The sequence below is a fragment of the Coregonus lavaretus genome (genome assembly GCF_964263955.1).
Source record: "Coregonus lavaretus genome assembly, chromosome: 36".
NCBI classification, from domain to species: Eukaryota; Metazoa; Chordata; class Actinopteri; order Salmoniformes; family Salmonidae; genus Coregonus; species Coregonus lavaretus.
Window position 1 is genome coordinate 11014724 of NC_140023.1, and position 18978 is coordinate 11033701.

General features: G+C 42.5%; 1 pseudogene across 1 annotated transcript in view; it reads left to right on the forward strand.

Annotated features, from left to right (window-relative positions):
* The window catches only part of LOC311111031 (E3 ubiquitin-protein ligase NEURL1-like), a 56341-nt pseudogene extending 38063 nt beyond the window's left edge, over positions 1-18278 (forward strand). Inside the window, exons 4-6 of the transcript in view lie at positions 11510-12217; positions 16957-17124; positions 18034-18278. The product of the transcript in view is annotated as an E3 ubiquitin-protein ligase NEURL1-like (transcript). The remainder of the gene's footprint in view (positions 1-11509; positions 12218-16956; positions 17125-18033) is intronic.
* The last annotated feature ends 700 nt before the right edge of the window (positions 18279-18978 follow it).

The following is an 18978-nucleotide window of genomic DNA, read 5'->3' on the forward strand; positions in this document are numbered from 1 at the left end:
AAGATTCTCCCATCTCCACAGAGGATCTCTGGAGCTCTGTCAGAGTGACCATCGGGTTCTTGATCACCTCCCTGAAAAAGGCCCTTCTCCCCCGATTGCTCAGTTTGGCCGGGCGGCCAGCTCTAGGAAGAGTCTTGGCGGTTCAAAATATTTTCCATTTAAGAATGATGGAGGCCACTGTGTTCTTGGGGACCTTTAATGCTACATACATTTTTTGGTAACCTTTCCCAGAGCTGTGCCTCGACACAATCCTGTCTCGGAGCTCTACGGACAATTCCTTCGACCTCATGGCTTGGTTTTTGCTCTGGCATGCACCGTCGTCTGTGGGACCTTATATCGACAGGTGTGTGCCTTTCCAAATCATGTCCAATCGATATAGGACTCATTTTACTGTGGATATAGATACTTTTGTACCTGTTTCCTCCAGCATCTTCACAAGGTCCATTGCTGTTGTTCTGGGATTGATTTGCACTTTTCGCAACAAAGTACGTTCATCTCTAGGAGACAGAACGCATCTTCTTCCTGAGCGGTATGATGGCTGCATGGTCTCATGGTGTTTATACTTGTGTATTATTGTTTGTACAGATGAACGTGGTACCTTCAGGCGTTTGGAAATTGCTCCCAAGGATGAACCAGACTTGTGGAGGTCTACACATTTTTTCTGAGGTCTTGGCTGATATCTTTTGATTTTCCCATGATGTCAAGCAAAGAGGCACTGAGTTTGAAGGTAGGCCTTGAAATACATCCACAGGTACACCTCCAATTGACTCAAATGATGTCAATTACCCTATCAGAAGCTTCTAAACCATTACATCATTTTCTGGAATTTTCCAAGCTGTTTAAAGGCACCGTCAACTTAGTGTATGTAAACTTCTGACCCACTGGAATTGTGATACAGTGAATTATAAGTGAAATAATCTGTCTGTAAACAATTGTTGGAAAAATTACTTGTGTCATGCAGAAAGTAGATGTCCTAACCGACTTGCCAAAACTATAGTTTGTTAATAATACATTTGTGGAGTGGTTGAAAAACTAGTTTTAATGACTCCAACCTAAGTGTATGTAAACTTCCGACTTCAACTGTACGTACAGACGAATACGAAATGCTCTGAGACCAGGTTGTCTTACAGGGTAAATAAGCAGTTTGTTCATCAGTGAATAGAAGTAAGCCTTTGATGGATGAGGGGTGTTTGGAGCTAGAAGTTAGTTTACTGGAGTTAGATGAATCACTTTATCACTGACAAGGTGCTAGAGGTAGTATCGCTGTAGTCATTAAAGAATATATACAATTATGTCCAGATTCAGGGTAAAATCTAATTATGTGGAAGCTAAGGACTAGCTTCATATCATGGTGTGTATTGCCTTGCATTATACATCATGGTGTGAGAAATAGAATACTGGTAGTCTCAAACAAATAACATTGGGAATGTTAATTAAACTCGCATGGGAAAATAATATTGCTCTCTAGTAAAAATAGACAAGTAGTCAACATGTACTGGATGAAAGAACTCATTGTAACATTTGATTAAAACATAACAGCTATTGTGGAAAAGACACCTTTTACTTTTTTAAATCACTTGTTGATGTGGTCATGCCTGTTATGGTGGTCAATGTGAACTGAAACTCTTTGAATCTTGTTTTATTTTTTACTAATTTGATTCTTCTAGGGCTGTCTTGACCCTATTGTACATAGCTTTCATAACCTGTTTGTTTTTGTCAACAATCACACGCACATAGAGCTTACTTTTTTGTTTTACTTGTCAACGTAGATGTTATCTGTGGCTGCACATGGTCTCGATCTGTGGATAGAAATAGTTTTCAATCAGGCTTGATCAGATATGTACAATCTGGCCACTGCAGCAGCCAGCCAAACAGGCCAGGGTTTATTCAAGGGCGACGCAGGTGAAAGTAGGTTTGTTCCACTGGTCATTCTAAAGCAGCACTGGTGACAGCATTGAAACAACATTTACACTAAACAAAATAGGAATGTCTAGCTGTGTGTGAGTGAGTGGCACTGCTTACAGCTTATGTATATTCACCGATACCAATTTGTGTGTTGCATACTACAGTTGCGGCCCTTGCACTTTTCTTAAATAATTCCTGATTTCTTATAAAATAAAATAAAATAAAGCAACTTTCTGTCACCACACCTTGTTATTGGATTTTCAACGTTGCAGAACCAATTTTATTTTTGTAAGCAGAAAATAAAGATTAATGACAAGAGCATGACAAGAACAAAGTTGTAGACACTCCCTGGTTGTACAGCCTTTGGCCAAGACAATTGAAGACAAACACTACTTGTAGTCATCAGTGAGCTTGCTGCACCTTTTTACTTGCAATTTGGCCCACTTTTCAGCAGAAAACTGCTCTAATTCAAACCATTGTCCAAAACCTGTATCTCTGTTGAAGGTTGTGGGTTTTCCAGCAGAACAACAACCCCAAACACACATTAAAAAAACACCCAGGAATGGTTAAAAAGAGATGCTTGACTATTCTGGAGTGGCCAGTGAAGAGTCCAGGTCTGAATCACATTCTAAACCTATGGCGAGAGCTGAAAACAGCAGTTGATTGAGGGCACCCCTCAAACATTGACGAATTAGAGCAGTTTGCTGCTGAAGAGTGGGCCAGTAGAAAAGTGCAGCAAGCTCATTGATGGCTACAAAAAACATTCTTGGCAGTTTAACTTGGCCAAAGGCTGTGCACCAAGTACTGGCTCCGGGATGTCTATAATTTTGTCTGTGTCAAACTTAAGTTTACAAAAATTTAATTGGTTCTGCAATGTTGAAAATCCATAACAGGGTGTGAATTTCAACTGTTTTTAGAAGAATAAATAGGGAATTATTTAAGAAAAGTCCAAGGGTGTCTATATATCCAGACCCATTAAACCTTACATTTTCATAGATAGAACATTAGGTTCTCTTTACAATCTCCATGAGGCGAGATACAGATAACTGCCAAAATAAAGGAAACACCAACATAGTGTCTTAATAAGGCGTTGGGCCACAACGAGCCACCAGAACTGCTTCAATGCCCCTTGGCATAGATTCTACAAGTGTCAGAAACTCTATTGGAGGGATGCAACACCATTTTCCCACAAGAAATTCCATAATTTTGTGTTTTTGTTCATGGTGCTGGAAAACGCTGTCTCAGGCGCTGCTCCAGAATCTTACATAAGTGTTCATTTGATTTCAATTGATCCCACTGTTCCTTGTGAAACAGCAGCAAGTTCAGCAGTCTTCGTCACTGAAGCTCTTGCCAAACGTGCCCCAACAATCACCCCTCTTTCAAAGTCACTGAGATCTCTTCTTCTAGCCATTGTAGCCAAAATAATGGCCAACTGGGCATTTGTATACATGACCCCCAAGCATGATGGGATGCTAATTGCTTAATTAACTCAGGATGCTAAGTGTCTCCACATTATTAACATTTAGCTAATTCACTGAACTGGAATGTTTGGCATGTTAAAATCATGAAACATTGTACAACTCTTTCTTTCTTTCTGAGACAGCTGATCACACTAATACATAATGTGCAAATTCCCTGCTGTTTTGATGATTGAGTGTTTTAAAGGTGGTTAAAGTTACATTTGGACTTTGCAAGAGTATGGATCCTGCTCCAGGTTTCCAAATTTTGTAAAATTGCTATTTATTCTTAGACCTCTTGAGATTAAGATGTGTATCATGTTGTTGCCTTTGTCCTGAGTTTTTTTATGAAATGGAGTGTATGTGTGCACTACCGTGAATTATATACATACAGTGCCTTGCAACAATATTCATCTCCCTTGGCGTTTTTCCTATTTTGTTGCATTACCACCTGTAATTTAAATGGATTTTATTTGGATTTCATGTAATGGACATACACAAAATAGTCCAAATTGGTGAAGTGAAATGAAAAAAATAACTTGTTTCAAGAATTCTAAGAAATAAATAATGGAAAAGTGGTGCGTGCATATGTATTCACCCCCTTTGCTATGAAGCCCCTAAATAAGATCTGGTGCAACCATTTACCTTCAGAAGTGACATAATTAGTTAAATAAAGTCCACCTGTGTGCAATCTAATGTCACATGATCTCATTATATATACACCTGTTCTGAAAGGCCCCAGAGTCTACAACACCACTAAGCAAGGGGCACCACCAAGCAAGCAGCACCATGAAGACCAAGGAGCTCTCCAAACAGGTCAGGGACAAAGTTGTTAAGCAGTACAGATCAGGGTTGGGTTATATAAAAATATCCAAAACTTTGAACATCCCACGGAGCACCATTAAATCCATTATTAAAAAATGGAAAGAATATGGCACCACCTGCCAAGAAGGGCCGCCCACCAAAACTCACGGACCAGGCAAGGAGGGCATTAATCAGAGAGGCAACAAAGATAACCCTGAAGGAGCTGCAAAGCTCCACAGCGGAGATTGGAGTATCTGTCCATAGGACCACTTTAAGCCGTACACTCCACAGAGCTGGGCTTTACGGAAGAGTGACAAGAAAAATGCCATTGCTTACAGAAAAAAATAAGCAAACACGTTTGGTGTTCGCCAAAAAGGCATGTGGGAGACTCCCCAAACATATGGAAGAAGGTACTCTGGTCAGATGAGACTAAAATTGAGCTTTTTGGTCATCAAGGAAAATGCTATGTCTGGCGCAAACCCAACACCTCTCATCACCCCGAGAACACCATATTTTTCATCGGCGGGACTGAGAAACTGGTCAGAATTGAAGGAATGATGGATGGCGCTAAATACAGGGAAATTCTTGAGGGAAACCTGTTTCAGTCTTCCAGGGATTTGAGACTGGGACAGAGGTTCACCTTCCAGCAGGACAATGACCCTAAGCATACTGTTAAACAACACTTGAGTGGTTTAAGGGGAAACATTTAAATGTCTTGGAATGGCCTAGTCAAAGCCCAGACCTCAATCCAATTCAGAATCTGTGGTATGACTTAAAGATTGCTGTACACCAGCGGAACCCATCCAACTTGAAGGAGCTGGAGCAGTTTTGCCTTGAAGAATGGGCAAAAATCCCAGTGGGGTGAATAGTTATGCATGCTCAAGTTTTCAGTTTTTTCGTCTTATTTCTTGTTTGTGTCACAATAAAAAATATTTTGCATCTTCAAAGTGGTAGGCATGTTGTGTAAATCAAATGATACATCCCACCAAAAAAATCTATTTTAATTCCAGGTTTTAAGGCAACAAAATAGGAAAGATATAAATACTTTCACAAGCCACTGTTTGTTCTTAGACCCCAGAATCCATGCCTAGGCCAATTAAACCATCATTATTCAAATAACAAAGATGGATCAACCATAGAGAACAGTATACTGTAAGTGCCCTCCCTTAGAAATGCTCTAGTCCCCATGGCAACCCTATTCTCAGGTATGTTGCCCAAGATACAATGCCATTGTAACAAGATCAATAATTTTGACACATTCTTTTTGGCCTATGCTTCCGGGATGCTACTCCCCACAGCCAAACATTTCACACTGGACTATGAGGACAAGTAGGAACTAGAATGTGGGATGGCCCTCTTTCATCAACGTCATGCTATACACATACAAGGTTTTAGCATGTATTTAAGCTAGCTTTATTTCAGATGACCTCAGCGCTTTATATTAATTAGATTTGTTAAGGAAAATAAATGTCTCTAAACAGGGCCAGTTGTCTCAACCATGATTTAATCAGTTCGGATGGAATCTAAGACATTTGCAGTGAAATCATAATGGAAATGGTAATAGAACATGTCAGCTCAGAATCTTGGGAGCTCAGCTATACAGTACAGGGGGAGAAGCTAACCACATTCAGATGGCCAGAGAGTCCATTATCAATAATGAGCTCATTGTGTGTGGACGTTTCACTGGGGGTTACCCTGGGTTTCCTTGACCAAAACAAGGAGATGAGACTAATTGAGGAAATCTGTTTGTGATTAGAGAGAATCACCAGAGACCCTATAGCCCCCCATAGCCCCAAAGCAAAATATTATTGATTCACCAGAACCATCACACAGATGAAGATGTTTACATTTCTAGTCAGCCATAGAAGTGCAGTGACATGAATAAGTAACTTTTTGCTGACACAATCCAACTTTGAGGTATGATTAATGTTGGAGTCATCAAAGAACCTTAAGTTATTTCAAGTGTCTAAAACATAGTTGTTGTTTTTTTGTCCTCCTTGGTAATGAAATGATTGGTGGAAGGTGTATGCCAATAGTTTAGCAGTCACCTGAGGCATAATATCTACAGAAGTGGTTCTCAGTTGCCTGACGACTCAAACTGAATTATTCCGCTGCTCTATGTTCGCTACATACTTCAGTCTGAGACTGCCATTGTTGAAGTCATTTGTGGTGACGTCAAAATGAGGGGTGTTGTGCAAAACAAAGTCATCAGCTATTGGATCATCTCTAACCAATCCAATCAAAGCCAATGAAGAATTTTCAAAACGCTGCTTTACCCATGTGTTTTCTGGCTCTGGCCCAACTCATTGGTTTCTGGGACCAATCAGAAGGGTTAGAATGTGTTTGCATCCTAGAAATTGTCAGGGAGGTACTCAGATCCAGACTCATTGCAGAGAAGGAACTAACGTCCGTGGGTGTGGCGTAGCGTTTGGCCGGAGCAAGCAGTTTGGGTAGCCAGGCAGGGTTCTCCGCTGACCCTTAGCAGCACAAAGTGCTGAGCCTGCCTGCCTTTGTAGATATGTGTCACCTCAGTGAGTGCCATCTTCTTTCCACTATGGAAGGAGGTCCAAGAATCAGAAACATCTGGCTTTGGGCCAGAGAATCCAACTTGGTGTTCCAAAAATGCTACATACACAGCTCATCTTACATTTGGCATCTCCGAGTCTGAGAGTTCATTGAAACATATAGCCTCCCACTACACACCAGAGGAGCTATAGGAGGACGGGCTCATTGTAATGGCTGGAATGGAATCAATAGAACGGTATCAAACACATCAAACAGATGGAAACCACATGTTTGACTCCATTCCATTTATTCCATTCCAGCCATTACAATGAGCCCATCCTCCTATCGCTCCTCCCACCAGCCTTCTCTGCTACACACCAATACAGTACCTAACCCCCCATCCCCCGATACACACATACACCTATGTACCGCTATCTCAGCTGGGATAACACTCCTTAAAAGCTCATTGATGTGGATTCTCCCCAGAGCCCTCACCCTTTCTTCCCCTGATAGACGAAAGCCCCTCTCTCTCCTTTTTGGGACAGACAAAGCTGCCCCTCTCCCCCTCCCTCTCTCCCCCAGGCAGCCCCTCTGTTTCATGATATATGACCTCACTCACTCAATCTGGACGGAGCCTAGGCCCTCGAGTCATGCATATTACAGCAAATCCCCCCACCACACACACACACACACACACAAAGACACACACACACACAGGCCACTTGGGAGCACTGACCTTGTTGAGGTTACAGCCATACTCTCAGTAAAACCCAGTGAGCCCCCTAATCCAGCTCCACTATGCCAAGGAATGAATCAAATGCTCTCAGGCAACTCACAGCTGCACGCCACTGTCTCAACTGATATTTTCAAAGTCTATAAAAGGTATAGGATTCCTGAATTACTGTGAATGATTTAGCTTTAATTGCCTTTAATGGACTGGACTGTACTCTATCTTTCCTGCTATTGCATTTGGGTCCTTCTGAAAATATGCCAGTGTGAATGAAATTGAATTTAGTTATAGGACGTTTTCCGCTACCCATTTCACATAGTGGGAAAGGTTGTTTAAATTGGCTGGGGAATATAGGAGAACATTTACAATCTGGGCAGCATCAGACTAATCATGTGTTTCTATGTTAGCAGGTGCTCTCTGTGTTTAATGAGTGGGAAACAATCAGTGGTCCAGACCTACATTCCTGCATTAGTATAGGCTAAACTATCATCCTCATCCCCTTCCCCCTCCAGCCCAGCACACAGACCAGACCAGACTGGACTAACAGCACCAGAGACCTATGCTTGATGGGCGTTTATGTATCTTCCTCCATGAGGTTAAATAACCCTTATAGGTACACTATAATGTTATGTGTTTATTGACTCAGAGAACATTTCTTCCTGCCATATCCTGGAGTTTCTACCTCCCAAAATGTCACATTCTAATCCTTAGCAACTGGTTTTACTAGGTTGTGCTCAGTCAGTTAGTCCCTCAGTTTCTGTTTGTTCCTCTTTTTATATTTGGAGTCAGTTTTGGGAAGGGTTTTACGTGGATTATAACTAAGCTGCTTTCCAAAGTGACCCCTTAAATCAAATCAAATTGTATTTGTTACATGCGCCGAATACAACAGAAATGCTTACTTTCAAGCCCTTAACCAACAATTCAGTTTTAAGAACATAGAGTTAAGAAAATATTGACTAAATAAACTAAAGTAAAAAATAAAAAAAGTAACACAATAAAACAAGAAATGTCTCCTTTACCTTTTGTTTCATGTTTGCAGTTAGATGATTGACAGGCAGGGGGTTTTAAATGGCCACAAATATGAGAACTACAAACATTAACTTTTTTGAATTTTGAAGTTTGCCCCAAGGATTAAAATCTATGGTTTTAAATGGCCACATTCATGAGGTCAATCACTGCACCGACCACTGTTAATAACATTAGTGTATAATGTGTTGTTCACCTGATTTGAGTGTTCCATTTAACTGTAGTAAGGGTATAAGGATCCCTCACGTTACAAAAGCAATTGTAGTCACTTAATCACGTCTATTTTCTAATTTACTCAAAATGTGATCACAATTTTATTTTGCTATTCATAAACTTCAATGACTTGAACTTTGCTGTTTTTTGTGAAACGTTTTTAAGTAGTGGATAATCACCTTTGGTCCTCATATGCCCTATTATAAAACCATTTGGGCGTATCCAAATGAACCAGTAAAAATGGGAACGGCAAAGTGGCACTCGTTAGGCGACAGAGAATGTCTGAATGCCTAATTTTCTGGCACTATGGCTTCAAACAGGCTCCAGAGGACAAAAGATGCAAGCCTGCACCTGTCTGTGTGTGACTGACGTTTTAATGAGTGAGCTTGTGAAATACCAAGGCACTCAGTCTGAGAGGAACCAAGCTCTAAACCCCAACTACGAGGGTAATCACACTTGGCTTAGGATCAACTCTAATAAAAAAAGCATTGGCCCATGCTATGGTGTATGTGCCATTGAAATAATGTAAAGTCATATATCAAATAGTATGAATGGTTTTCGTGACAAAATTACAAAATCGAAAAGGGAGTTGAGAGAGGATGCACCCTGGTTCTGGGTGCTGTTGCTAGGGATGTACACTTTTTAGTTGTTTGTTGTGAAAATAGTGTATATGTTGCTCTCTTGCATACAATCATGTCCTATACCTGGTGTGAGCCCAAATTGACCACTATATTAGTTTGGTGAAGATCTCATTGTGTGACTTCAGGCTTTGGTCTTCCCCTCGTGTCTCATGTCTATAGTTGCAAAAATCCAGAACTTCCCCAAATCCCCATGTTTTCCAGAAATCCCAGTTGGAGGATTCCTGGATTTCCTGCTTATTTCTGCCAAATTCCGGGAATGTTCCAACCGGGACTTCTGGAAAACCTGGGAATTTTGGGAAAGTTACCAGAATTTTGCAACCCTACTCATGTCATTCTATCCCAATCTCCTTTGTAATCTAAATTGAGAGGATTCAGAGGATCTAAAGGTGTAAATGATACTAACATGTAGTGTATTTTAACCGTAGTCACCGTTGGGGAGACTGAATGTGTATGTGAACTGTAGTACAGTGGCACAATTATTTTGGGGCCCCATCACGACTTGGATGTGATTAGCAGCAAAGTGTCCTTGGACAGAAATAGTGGTGCTAAGTATAAGACTGTGGCTGTTGTTAGTGGACACCCTTCACACAGGAAGTAATTATGGCCAAGAAGTTTATCATCTGGGTCCAACCTACCGGAGAGGTGCTGCCTCCGTGTGATAAAGAGAGAGTGTGAGGTGGCAAGTCTCCTCTGTCTCTCCCTTTCTATTTCTCCCTCTCTTTTTTTACTCCCTCTCTTCCTTTCTCTATTTTTCTCTCCATCACACTCTCTCTCTCTTTCTTTCTCACAGTTTCCTTCGCACGCTCTCCTTTGCGCTCTCTCTTTTGTACAGTGAATGGACCCTGCCTCTTATGTCAGTCAACCCCTTTCCACTCTTCTCACATGTCCAATCTGGCTAATTTTAGCCCAGGTTTAGAGGGGAAGGTTAATTTTGGCTGCTGCCTGTCCCCTGTCCCTAAGCGTGCTATGATGCAGATCCATTTGTACCAACCAGAGGTTTGTTTTCTCTGCTAAGGCGGTCTGTGAACGGCCATGTGACTCTCACTCAACAGTTTGCCAATTTAGCTCAAGGGAGGCTATTTATTAGTGTTGAGCACAGCCAAAGGAAAGGTGATACTGTTGGCGCTTCAGAATGTCTGTCCCTCTCAGTTGCAGCATTGGCCATCTCTTTAACACCCAAACACATAGTTCATATGGCTACAGTGGACATACTGTATATAAAGTCACTGTGATTATGTGTTATGTAAAGTTGTCAGATAGCTTTTTGGAATGTGTATGCACGTCACAGCATGTGCATAAACATATCGCTTTTTCAAACATGTTTATGCATACATGTACTTTACTCGCAGTGGAATGAGAAGATACTGTACCAACCCAAATACTTTCATATTAAAGCATTAAGTTCCAATACATTGTGGGGACACTAACATTCCATGAGGATTGTTTGAGGCTGATGAATAAGGATATGTGCTTTCAACAGAAGTGGTTATCTGTGCAGTGTGTGGAACTGCTGTAATGCTTGGTCTCTGCTAAAGTGGACAACTGTCCCATTCAGGGCACAGCTGAGCTTCATGGTCTTTGTAGTGGGTACAAGTGAACCGCTCACTCAGTCAATGTTACGTAAAGCTATTATGTCTCTTTTATTCTGATATGGACATTACCCTCAAGCAATATCCCTTCCCACTTTAACACTTCTATTTCTAAACACAGAAAAATGCACATTTAGGTATTTGCAGGTGGCAGATAGCCTAGCGGTTAGAGCGTTGGGGCAGTAACTAAAAGGTTGTTGGTTCGAATACCTGAGCCGAGAAGGTAAAAAATCTGTCTGTGCCCTTGAGCAAGGCACTTAACACTAATTTGCTCCAGGGGTGCCGTACTACTATGTCTGACCTTGTTAAACAACACTTTTCACTGCACCTATCCGGTGTATGTGACACAAATTTTTTATTTTTTTATTTGTGCCTTTATGTGATAGTATATTTCATAACAGTGAGTAAAGTGGATCTTGAATGTGAAAGAGAGAAAACCGAAAAGCTTTTGGTAAATAGCTCATAATACTATTATTCCAATATTTCTGGGAAAAGAAACTACACTTCAGTGTACACATTTGAGGATTGTCCTAACATAGCAAGTTCTTTACAAAGCTTTGACCATTCGCTGCATGGACTTTATATTATGAAAAAAGTGTTAATCATATGATGTGTTTGTGTCTCTCTCTGTCCCTACAGACAGTGAGATGGTGCCTCTAGACTGCCTGCGTCCTCGCTCCTTCACCACCGCCCACCGGGCATCGCTACGGCGGGACCCAGACGACCCTCACCTTTCTATCAGCCTGTGTGACCTCAGCCTCCAGCAGCAAGAGCAGGAGGAAGAGGAGCGCCTGCACCCCCTCAGCTCCACCTCTTGTTCCATCCCCCAGAACTCCCTCAACTCCCAGCAGTGCTCTCTGCTCCCCTCGCTTGTTGACAGCGACCTCCACTTCCACCCGCTCCGAGGCGCCCATGTCAAGGCCCTTGATGAGCACACGGTGTCCCGGGGCATGGAGCATCGCAGCGGTGATGAGAGAACCCTGGTTTTCACCAGCAGGCCCCTGCGTTGTGGAGAAAGCGTGTTCGTAAAAGTGACCAAGGCGGGTGCCACGCGTCTCGGTTCACTCTCCTATGGCGTGACGTCGTGCGACCCAGCTTGGCTTCGTCCCAGTGACCTGCCATACAGCCCGGAGTCCCTGGTCGACCGCAAGGAATTCTGGGCGGTGTGTCGGGTGGGGGCGCCTCTGCAGAGTGGTGACATCCTGGGTTTCGTGTTGAACGTGGAGGGGGAGATGTTTCTGAGCCACAATGGAATCAACGCAGGGATGCAGGTGTGTGTGGACAACGCCAGACCTCTGTGGATGTTCTTCGGTCTGCATGGAGCCGTCACACAACTCAGGATCCTAGGTGAGTTCACTGAACAGTTTTGTAAAACTGTTATTATATAATAATACGATACATAATTCTATTTGACACTCATGTCATTGTTATTAAGTGCTTCAAGTGAGATTACAGTATAAACTGGGTTAATACATGCTAATCTGTTGCTATAAAGTCATTCTCATTGACTCAAAGACATCATATTAATCTTTGTTCAAGTTTATCTGAAAATCGTGAGACTTTTCAGTCTTTTTTCCCATTAAGAAACAATTTTAGTGTCTGATCCTTGAATGACCTTTGGAGAATGGATTCTTACATAGCCAAGTCATGAACTAGTTTTCCTCTTTCTCCGTTCTTTGTTGCACTCTGACTTTTTATTAACTCATATATCTCACTTGGCATTTAGCTTCTCCTCCCACAGTTTGTAAATTAATACGAGCGTTCCATCTTCAGTTCTACTCCTTTTCTATGAACTCACTTGTTATCGGAAGTGGCTCCAACAGATGGAAGTTTACCACAGTTCACCTGCTGTTGCTGATTGGGAAATTAATCCTAGCCTAGTCGACTGAAACCATTCAGTTATGACTCTAGGCAACTTTAAAGGCCAATTAGAACATGGTGCAATAATGTATTTGCATAGTAGTTGGGCACATTAAAAAGCTGTTACTCTCCACACACACACACACACACACACACACACACACACACACACACACACACACACACACACACACTTACTGTATGACCATAAGAACACTCTAATTCCCTAGCTGTAAGTCATCTTAGGTGCAGACTAACACATCATGCCCAATCTGTACATACCATGACAAGCTTGTCTGGATGAGGAGGCCTAAGGGTGAAAAACCCTGTCTTGATTGAATCCAGCAAAAGGGTGGTTTTAGGACCAGCCCATGATAAATTAATAGTAGAATAACATGTCATAAATAATGGCTGACAGGGAAGGGTGCTGTTGGAAATGGGGAATTAATGGCGAGCTGCATGTGGAGGTTTGGGGTCGTATTTCATTTCACTTGGCTTTGCAGTGATTCTCCTGTTTGTAAGTGGATTCTAGGGCTGGAATTTAAAGGGATCCTGCGAGATTTTGGCAATTAAGCCCCTAGCATAATGCTAGCGTACCTATAGACTTAGTCATTGCACTAACGCTAGTCAGCATTGGCTCGGGAAACTACCTCTAACTTCCTTCAAACTGTACGCAGAGACTTAAAACATTTATCCACAAGTTCATTTGACTCTGGGTAAGTAGAAAAACTGAATTGACAAAATCTCGCAGTATCCCTTTAAGCAGACCTACAATGTGGTGCACAGAGAAATTAGGAAATACTGATTTGAAGAAAGAGTATTAGTTTGACTGTGTTTACAGGTTGAAACAAATCAGAACTCACTGAAGATGTAGGCATGCATTATAATAATGCAGGATCATATATTTTTCTGGTTTGCAAGCAAGTTCAGTACTAGATGTTCATGACTTTGATACTGGCTATGATGCAGAATACAGCTTGTAAGCACAGATGTGTGTGCTCTCTTGGTTGTTAACAAGCTCCGCTGAGGCCAGGATATTTGTCATCAGGCCCTGAACACCCTGTTCCCCCTGCTAGGCTTTGTTTTCTGGCCAACTTCTTAATAAGAATGATTGTGTCTCAATCCGTTTGATTATTGTCCAAACTGAATGTTAGAATATTGTTTGAGAGCAATATTGGAATGTCTTTGAAGACTTTTAAAAAATGTGATGGAACTTTTTTTGTGTCTCCTATCTTTTCCACTGTCATCCCAGCCTCTCCTCTCCTCTCTTCTCCTCTCCTCGGTTGAGGAGGTTATTTCTGTCCTGTGTGGGCACAGCAGCAGCATCAGAAAGCTAGCAGAGCCCCCCATCCATTAGGGGGGGGCTCTGCTAGCTGCTGTGCTAGCTGTTTATGATGCCTTCCATATGCATTATTAAAATGTAATTGCGTCTTGCATTCAGGCGCCAGGGTTTTCACCCACGCTTTATTCTCCTAGTGGTGGCCACCTCGCTACCTCCTCTCTCTCTCTTTCTCTACCTCTTCGCTCTCTCTCTACCTCCACCCCCCTCTCTTTCTCTCACCCCTCTTATGATTCTGACAGCGCGTCCCATTACCCCCTCCAGCTGTGGGGAGGGCAGCTCTGACATTTCTCTCCGCCCACACACTGGCGGCACATGGCACGCGTTGCCGTGGAAACGTACAGCCACCTCTGAAAGTGGCGCTTGTCCGTGGTCGTGTGTCGTTGGAGCTGTGAAATGAAGCAGATGGGAGTTCATCACTTTTACATGGTCATGGAGTCTGTGTGAATATCTTAGTTTGGTTGTATAAGCTTCATAAGCGTACTTGTTTATGTCTGAATTCCCATTGCAACGCCACACATACATTCTAGATGGGGCTTAAGCGTGATAATATAAACATGGTTTGAAACAGATGTTTATATTATGTAAGTACAGAGGCTGATGTCCCTACAGCACAAATGCAGTAGCAAACTGAATGAGGCCATATATAATAATATATGCCATTTAGTACACGCTATTATCCAAAGTGACTTACAGTCATGCGTTTATAGATTTTTTATTCACTGTATGGGTGGTCCCGGGAATCTAACCCACTAGCCTGGCATTGCAAGAGCCATGCTCTACCAACTGAGCTACAGAGGACAACAAATGAGACCTCAAATATAATCCTAGTATTGTAAGGTTAGGCATTAAAAAGTCTGCCTTAATGAGTATGTTTATGTGGTTTGATGCAGTAAATCCGTCACATAAAAAAGATCACTGCCAACGATAAGAAGGTGATATAATGCACGAAATAACCACAGTGGATTTATCTGGGGCCACGTACAGACCTCCCAGGCTGCCCTGCATACTCAAAGGCCCTCAGATATTGTTCATTCCAGATAGAGGGGCCAGGAGTGCATTCATACGATGGCAGGATCTGAACCCAATCCTGGATGAAAGGGTTTATGAATAGACATGAAGGGTATCTGTCTGTCTGTCTGTCTTTCTGTCTGATCTCCTATTAGATGGGACCAGGATGTTACCAGACAGCTGTGCAGCCGGTCAGTCACATAGGTCAGGTTAACGATCATGAGAAAGTTTGCAAGCAAACCTATGTAACTATAGTAGTCTACCCACGATGTCCCTGTCCTTTTTGCTAGTAATGCTGGTGATGTATGTGGTTGACACGTTTTAAAGAAGATACTGTATATCTTCTAACTGTACATTGATCCATTTGTCACTGGTGTAATAACCAGGGGCGCAACTTTGGTTTTAGAAGTGGGGGGGACATATTATTAATTATTTAATTTTATTAAGTCGGATAAACACTCCAAACAGCCTCCCCGACTGCTCGGAGGCGTCCACATGGTCCTAAAGCACACCGTTGCCTCGTTTTGTGTCACATTCCAATGATAAAACTGGGGGGGACAAAAATACAATTTCAGAATGTGGGGGGGACATGTCCCCCCGTCCCCAGTGAATGTTGCGCCCCTGGTAATAACCATGCAAGAAACCAAACACGGTTGAGTGTAACCTTGTTCAATACAACAATAAACACTAGTAAGACAAAGCTAGGACAGCTTTTAAAGGCTCCAAGCCTGTGAACATGAACTTACTCTCTCTTCTCCTCTGCCATTTCCCTCAGCCCACAGTACAGTGTGTCTGTTAGTGTTTGAACAATTTGAACAGCAACCTGGCCACCATATGAACCACTGTTTGCAGAAGCTAACAAGGCTTGTTTATTTAGATTGAAACTGGAACCCCGGCAGTAAGGGTGGTCCAAGAGAGATGGGAACTCAGGGGAACGGATAGGGGCACCCCATTGTCAAGGCTCTGTTGCATTAGACCCCGCTCAGTTTTGCACTTGATTGTGTACATTCTTGTCATAGCAATAGGACTTACGAGAATGTGTTTCAAACTTTCTTCTAATACTTTTTTGGGGGGTCTCGTCGACTAAAGCGCAGCTGTTTACAGTTGTTTTTAATCTTAGGGAGAGAAGTCACAGATCTTTGCCATTTCAGGGAGACTTGGGGTACGGGATACGAAAAAGGGAATAAAATGGGGTAATGTGTAGGTTAATTGCGTATGCTTACTAGTTGCGTATGCTTACTGTTGTTTGCAAACTGACAGTGTTTCATTTGGCACATAAGAGGTACGTTATGCCATGACTATACCAGTGCAAGAGCAGTTTCATGGCAGACATCAAATTATGTGTAAACAAAAATGGTTTTGTGCCATTCAGACATAGGTCTGTGGATTTGGAACTGTCAGAGCTTTTCTCCTCTGTGGAGAGAGATGCCAATGTGAGTGCTGATGTCAAATAGGGCTGCCGGTGTTGCTGTTCAGAATGGATGGAGATGGCACAGGACAGACACAGCAGACTCTCTCTTCCATGGCCAGAGGGATTGTATATGTGGGGGATGGGGAGGGGAAGGGGGGGCAAGACTACAATACCTCAAGGGCTCCTGACTCACTCATACCCACACATACGCCATGTCATCTGCGAATGTGTGTGTGCGTGTGCGTGTGGGTGTCGGTGTTTGTGTGTGCTTTAGTCAGCTTTCGCCAGACTCTCAAAGTTGAACCTTGTCATATTCTGACATACAGTGTTATTACACCATATCTATGGAGATCCACAAATAACTAGACCCAGCATTTTCCTTGTGAAACTGGCATTCTAAGGTATTTGTACTTACATGAGTTCAGAGTAGTTTGCATGTGACACAGTGCTTCTCTGTGCCCTCAGGCTCGTCTCTGAATGCAGACCCTCGGGGGCTGTCAATTCCCAGCTCCCCGAACACCCCCACCCTGCGTTGCAGCGGCAGCTCCGAGCCCAACTTCAACTCCAACCTGAACATCAACCTCAACACCAGCCTCAACTCCAGCTACCCACCAGCCTTCAGCAGCTCCACAGGTAAACCCTCTTTCCGTTACTACCTTGTGTCTCACTCACCAGGTTATCCCTGTGTTGTCTTTCACTCTATTTCTCTCTCTTTTCTCTCTTCTCTCTGTAGGATGTAGGATCTTAATTTGATCACCGTGTTGCAGGAGAACTTGTGAAACTTGTACTGTATTTGAGGTTTAAAAAGAAAAAATGTGATTTTCCCTTACAAAAAATATGTATCAACCCCTACAAAAATGTCCATTAATTATAATCCACATAATTATTCACATTTCCTGTTGCTGCAGGATTATTTTCCTGCTGTAGCAAACTGGCTCAAATTAAGATCCTACATCTGTGTCTCGCTCTCTCCCTCTTTCTTTCTTTCTTTCTTTTTTTCTTTCTTTCTTTCTCTCTCTCTCTATCTCTCTCTCTGTCTCTCTCTCTATCTCTCTGTCTCTATCTCTCTCTCTGTGTCTCTCTCTCTATCTCTCTGTCTCTCTCTCTCTGTGTCTCTCTCTCTCTGTCTCTCTCTGTCTCTCTCTCTCTCTCTCTGTGTCTCTGATTTTCCACCTCTGTTTATGGCAGGAATGTGACAAAACAGTCAACATACCATGACCAAGAAAGGCAACGTCAGCTGCAGTAAACGTAACCAGCATTTGTTGAGAGTTTCTTTTGACTTTAATAGGTTGGAAATGTGCTGTTTAAATTGCACGATATCACACCTGTTATGATGGTTAAGCCCCTCTCAAAAGGATGAACATTAGTTATTTGACGCAATATCCTGCAATGTGTAAACATAGAAGAGAACATTCCAGAGCAGATACAGTATAGATAGTCAGAAATGGAAAAACTATTCCTATAAGTACAGTTTCCAAGTTATACTGTATGCAAATGATCCACCTAACTCCTAACTCTAAAACCTATTCCATTGTCTCCCAGGTACGACCCCCAGCTCGCCATTCTCCAGCCACTCGGAATCCCCCACCTTCCCATCATGCTCGGGCTTGTGGAGTGACGAGTGCACCATCTGCTATGAGAACGTGGTGGACACGGTGCTGTACGCCTGTGGTCACATGTGTCTCTGCTACGCCTGTGGCCTCAAACTGAAGAAGATGGCCAACGCCAGCTGCCCGATCTGCAGGAGGACAATCAAGGACATTATAAAGACCTACCGGAGCACGTAGGATCTGCCTGGCTGTGTAACATCATGGCTCATTCATCAAAGAAACCATTGAGACCTATTGGAGCATGTACGTTTGGCCTGACTGTCTCAATATTGCTCAGCAACGCTATGAGATTCAGCATCATGCAGTTGGTCCATCAAAGATATCAGAAAAACATGTTGGGATATAAATACATTGTAAAGATGAACAGGAAGAGGTAATGCTGGCCTCCAGTGTGTCACTATGGCCCAGAGACTGGATTGGGTTCAGCCACCATGGAGTTGGACTTCACCAGGAGGGATCTGGCTCACTCTCTGCAGACACAATTGTGTCTGTTAGGGCTGTGATGGTCATGGAATTTTGGATAACGGTATTTGGCCAGCCAAATGGCCGCGGTCACCATAATAACCATTCGAATAGAAAAAAAATAATAACGTTTTTAGACTGACATTTTCTTCACCGCTCCTGACTGCATGTGCTGCCATATAAATTGAATGAATAGAACGGGCATCACCATTCAAGTCAATGATGGCATAATGGGTGGACTGGTGGCCATTGCGAGTGTAGCCATAGGAGCAAAATATGTGCTAAAACATGTGCTGTGATTTGTTGATTCAACTGAACTGACATTACAAAAAATACATTTCATTGCATGAGCCACATCAGTTAACATCATTTGAATGAACATTCTACATTACTACATTACCATGAAAATTATTGA